Consider the following 6000-nt stretch of genomic DNA (forward strand, 5'->3'; position numbering starts at 1 on the left):
ATTCGCTCCATAAGATGCACTGATATTTTTCCCCCTTTTTTTGGGCGAAAAAAGTGCGTCTTATGGAGCGAAAAATACGGTATGTTGGTGTTTGTCATATAATAACATTCTTTATCCTAATCAGAGTTTAAAAGTTTGGTAACATTCAAACTCTGTGCCATCCACTTAATCGTGACGTAAAAGGGATATACAGTCATGGCCGAAATTGTTGGCACCCTTGATATTTTTCCTGAAAATCAAGTATTTCACACAAAAAAGGTATTGCATTAACACATGTTTTGCTATACACATGTTTATTCCCTTTGTATGTATTGGAACAAATATAAAACAGAGGCAGAAAAGCAAATATGACATAATGTCACACAAAACCCCAAAAATGGGCTGGACAAAAGTATTGGCACCCTTAACTTAATATTTGGTTGCACACCCTTTGGAAAACATAACTGAAATCAGTCGCTTCCTATAACCATCAATAAGCTTCTGACACCTCTCACCCGGAATTTTGGACCACTCTTCCTTTGCAAACAGCTCCAGGTCTCTCTTATTGGAAGGACACCTTTTCCCAACAGCAATTTTAAGATCTCTCCACAGGTGTTCAATGGGATTTAGATCTGGGCTCATTGCTGGCCACTTCAGAACTCTCCAGCGCTTCTTTGCCATCCATTTCTGAGTGCTTTTTGACGTATGTTTGGGGTCATTGTCCTGCTGGAAGACCCAGGATCTTGGACGCAAACCCAGCTTTCTGACACTGGGCCCTACAGTGCGACCCAAAATCCTTTGGTAATCCTCAGATTTCATGATGCCTTGCACACAGTCAAGGCACCCAGTGCCAGAGGCAGCAAAACAACCCCAAAACATCATTGAACCTCCACCATATTTTACCGTAGGTACTGTGTTTTGTTCTTTGTAGGCCTCATTCCGTTTTCGGTAAACAGTAGAATGATGTGCTTTACCGAAAAGCTCTATCTTGGTCTCATCTGTCCACAAGACGTTTTCCCAGAAGGCTTTTGGCTTACTCAAGTACATTTTGGCAAACTGTAGTCTTGCTTTTTTATGTCTCTGTGTCAGCAGTGGGGTCCTCCTGGGTCTCCTGCCATAGCGTTTCATTTCATTTAAATGTCGACGGATAGTTCGCGCTGACACTGATGCTCCCTGAGCCTGCAGGACAGCTTGAATGTCTTTGGAACATGTTTGGGGCTGCTTATCCACCATCCGGACTATTCTGCGTTGCAATCTTTCATCAATTTTCCTCATCCGTCCACGACCAGGGAGATTAGCTACAGTGCCATGGGTTGCAAACTTCTTGATAATGTTGCGCACTGTGGACAAAGGCAAATCTAGTTCTCTGGAGATGGACTTGTAACCTTGAGATTGTTGATATTTTGCCACAATTTTGGTTCTCAGGTCCTCAGACAGTTCTCGTCTCCTCTTTCTGTTGTCCATGCTTAGTGTGGCACAGACAGACACACAATGCAAAGGTTAAGTGAACGTCTCTCCTTTTTATCTGCTTTCAGGTGTGATTTCTATATTGCCCACACCTGTTACTTGCCCCAGGTGAGTTTACAGGAGCATCACATGCTTGTAACATTCTTATTTATCCGCAGTTGTGAAAGGGTGCCAATACTTTTGTCCAGCCCATTTTTGGAGGTTTGTGTGACATTATGTCGAATTTGCTTTCTTTCCTCCCTTTTTTTGTTTTGTCCCAATACACACAAAGGGAATAAACATGTGTATAGCAAAACATGTGTTAATGCAATACGTTTCGTGAGAAATACATGATTTCCTGGAGAAATATCAAGGGTGCCAACAATTTCGGCCATGACTGTATACTTTACATGGTCAAAGTGCAAGTAATGGACAATAAATTCTCAAAAGATTCTACAATTCAGATATTTAAACTACTACTAGTTTAATTTACTACTGATTAAAAACACGAAAGACCACCTAAGTGGGATAATAATCTGTGGCAATATCTTCAAGTCAAAGTCCCTCAAAAAGTGTAAGCCTTCTTATGATCTGTAAATATCAGTTCCAGATACTTCATAAGAACCTGTCAGGACAGAGATATGGGATGTGCCACTGCAGAATTGTATGAATACTGATGGCAGTATTTCCTTACTGTAGTTTGTACTATCCAGGATCACCCCCAGCCCACCCCCGGAGGCCATAATAAAGTCAATACCTTACTGCGACTAGTCTTCAAAATTTTTTCTCAAGTCCGTGTTATGAAGTTTCCATTGGGAGAATGTGACATTGTCATTTTAATGGCCTTGACATATCAATGAATGTGCAAATTCTGGTGGCAATATTCCACTTTGAGCAATATTGTCAGCACATGATTTAGATTTTACTAGCAACCATGCAAAAGTGAAATATATTTTAGATGGAGTTCACCCTTGTAATTACAGATCCTACTATGCTGCATAGTTTGATCAAAACCATATCAGCAGTGTCTTCTCACCATAACCCTTCTTTCCAACAGTTACACAGATGCATTGTAGCCACTGAGGCACTTAATGCAACTTTTGTATCAGTGGGCTAGACTTTCAGATCTGGACCCGACCTTGTATAAGATGCAGAGCCAGCCTGTAATGCTGCTTTGCACTAGGTCCTGCTGTGGGTGCTCCCCTTGGCACATAGTGCAATGTATAGTTTTAGCTGCAAACTGAAAGGCAGCGGGACACCCACTATAATAACTCATTTGGCTCTCAGCTAGCCTTAGTTTTTTATAATGTTCTTAGGTGATGGACCTCTTCTCTGTACTGATAGAAGCGTACCTTTTTCTGTGGAGGGTTCTCGCTCTTTTTTTTCCTGGATATATTCTTTCCAAATGGTTCCTTTATCACATGACTGCACAATAGCCACTCTGGTTCCTAATGCAGATTCCGAATTGGTGCACTACTTGGTGTAGATTTGTGGGCTGTACACAGATTCTTACTGTTAGAAGCTGAAGGGCTGGTCTGTAATGCTGTGTTGCACTCAGTCCTTCTGTGGGCACTCCCCTAGCTAGGTATGTAGTGCAATACATGGATTTAGACACAGGTTAGTTCCCATTTACTCCTGCTACTGACATGGCTGAAGTGTTTTAAACATTCACACCAGCGTGCCCAGTAATTTCCCTTTTGGGGTGACATACAAACCATTGTTCACCCTTCCGATGGCTTGGACGAGGTTAATTATGCTTTGACATCATTTAGTTGTATTACTGGAGGGTTTCTGGTGTCACTGTGGTCTCCCTCTGTAGAGACAGTTCTGCGCCAGCTCAAGTGGATGCTATTGCACCTGCATGAATAGGTATTGTACCTGTGCAAATTGTGCACTACTTCACCTGCGCAGCCTGAAGTGTGTGCTGAGCATGCACTAACACATCCTCAGGTGAATCTAGTGTTTGCTCTCCCTGCCACTTTCTTTTTAGAAATGGGATGCCAGCTGAGCAACATCTCCTGTTTCTTCTACCTGAGAGCACATTGGAGCAGTGACACTTGTGGAACCTGGCTTATAGCAACCTACAAGTGGTTGCACCTAAGCATCCCCCATTCTTTGACACTGCTACATAGGTCAAGATTATCCCTATGGGGATATTTTATGGGCATGCAGGACCATAAGCACAGAGATATAGGGTCAGACAGGCTCATTAGCTCTGTCTCAGCCTTTAACTCCCTTGGTGACTGTAGTATTCCTGTGCAGTTCTCATTTGGACAGGCTGTTGCCAGGCTCATCCATTCATTCTATAGAGTTATTGTCTGCCACAATGTCAGAGATCATGGGCTGAATGCTGGGCTTTGACCGCAGAGGCCATGGTCTTGTCCCTTCAATCTCCCCTCCTAAGTCAGCCTTTGACTTTAGCCTAGAGGCAGTCACAGTGCAGGAGGTGGAGGTATCAGCTGAAGAAGTTTCCTTACATTCTGAGGAATCAGGTCAGGAAGATACATCTGCTGTAGACATTTCTCATGTGTTGAAAGAATACTGCTATGCTTATTGAAGCTGTATGCTCTGGTTTAGCTTTGGAGCAGCCAGAGTCTGCTTGCCCAAAGATATCAAATATGGGGTCTCTAAAATTCCCTACATCAGCTAAGACCTTCCCGGTCCATGTTCTGGTTGAGCTGGTCCTGTATGCAAGAGAAGATTATGATCCTTCCAAATGTTTCACTCACCAATATCCTATTGGGGAAAGTTTTCTTTGGTATGGGCCTTTCCTGAGGTGGATCCAGCCATTTCTTAACAAGACCCCATGTAGGATAATGCCATGTTGAATGATGGTATCGGCAAAATTCCCTTGCAAAGAATCCTAATGTCATGTGGGAGTTCATAAAAGAGATAAAATCTGATAACAAACACACAGTTCAGGGAAGCAATTAATATCCCCATATTATATCTTTTATACTATGGACAAAAATGAAATTGGATTCCTCTGGTTGTCAACTACAATACATTCCTAGAGCTCCAAGAAATCTCACAAAAGAGCTCCAGCCTCCACTGCACAAAGATGAGAGATAACATCTACTATCATATTGTCAAACACCCACTCTAAGATAACTTATTGTGAGAAATTCCAATACAAGATGAAGCATCTTTCTGCATGCAGAAAAGATATGGGACCTGCAAACATACCCACACCACCAATAGTGTACCAGCAGTAGGATCACAGCAGGAGTACACAACACAGGGTAACTTCTGCTGTAGATCCCCAGTTGCGGTATACCTGATATTGTTTGCAGAATGCCTTACAGGACTCTGTTAGGGGGATGGGTCGAGCCCTTCACCAATGAATGAGCCTTCATAGATTTACAATTAATAATTACCAACAACTGTAGCAGCCAACTTCTGCAGCAGACATCACAGCAAAATAATGGTACTGATGAGGAACTTCAAGTCATGGGAAGAGAGAATGGAATGGGAATGGAAAGTCATTCAAAACTCTGGACAATGGTCTAAATAGGGGTCCAAATTGTATTGTGCCATAAAGATTTTACTTTTTCTTTTGACTTCTTTCAATAAAAGCCTGCTTCCCTAAAGCTGTGGTAAAGGCTATAATAATAATGTTATATTAACCTGCTGTATGTAAGGGTATTGCGCAAAGTGGTCCCTTACCACCTCTTCTAGAGTACTCCTCCACTCCTCATCTCCTGGATCCTAAAGGATATCTCTTTAATCACTTGCCCTCCTGAGGATTTACCCCCCCTTCCTGGCCAGGCCATTTTTTGCGTTAGGGCTCTGACGCGGTCATGCAATGCTGCACCCAAATGAAATTTACGTAATCTTTCCCCCACGAATTGAGCTTTCTTTCAGTAGTATTTGATCACCTGTGTGTCTTTTATTTTTTGCGCTATTAAAAAAAAAAGGCCTACAATTTTGAGAGAAATTTTTTTTTACTTTTTGCTATTAAACATGTCCAGTAAAAAAATTTTTAAATTAAAATTTTGTCATAAATTTATACCAAATTGTATTCTGCTACATGTCTTTGCTAAACAAAAATCCCAATACATGTAAATTGGTTTACGTGAAAGTTAGAGTTTACAAATGGCGGTATATATACTATAATTTTTTTTTAATGTTTACTAGTTATGGTGGTGATCAGCGACTTATAGAGGGACATTCTGACTCTGGAGGGAACTGACTTGGTGTCATTGACATCCCCAGTGACACCAACACAGTGATCAGTGCTAAAAAAAAAAAGCACTGACACTGTACTAATGGCACTGGGCAGGAAGGGGTTAACATGATGAGTGAATAAAGGGTTCTGTGTAGGGATTGTTTTACTAGGGGGCTGTATCAGTGTGCATGACTGTAACCACACTGCTATGCATGGCTGTGCTGTGCACAGCCATCCAAAGCAGTGTGCCCAAGCTGACAGGGAGGAGGACTGTTAGTAAACAAAACAGTCCTCCTCCCGGTCAGAGATCTTCGGAAATCACCGGGCGCCGACAAGTAATGGCGGTGTGGGTAGGATGCGCTCGTGCTTGCCTCCTACGCGTAAATACCGGAATCGCATATATATAT

The sequence above is a fragment of the Staurois parvus genome, unplaced genomic scaffold, assembly GCF_062004578.1.
Source record: "Staurois parvus isolate SC_StPar_1 unplaced genomic scaffold, SC_StPar_1.0 ptg000025l, whole genome shotgun sequence".
NCBI lineage: Eukaryota > Metazoa > Chordata > Amphibia > Anura > Ranidae > Staurois > Staurois parvus.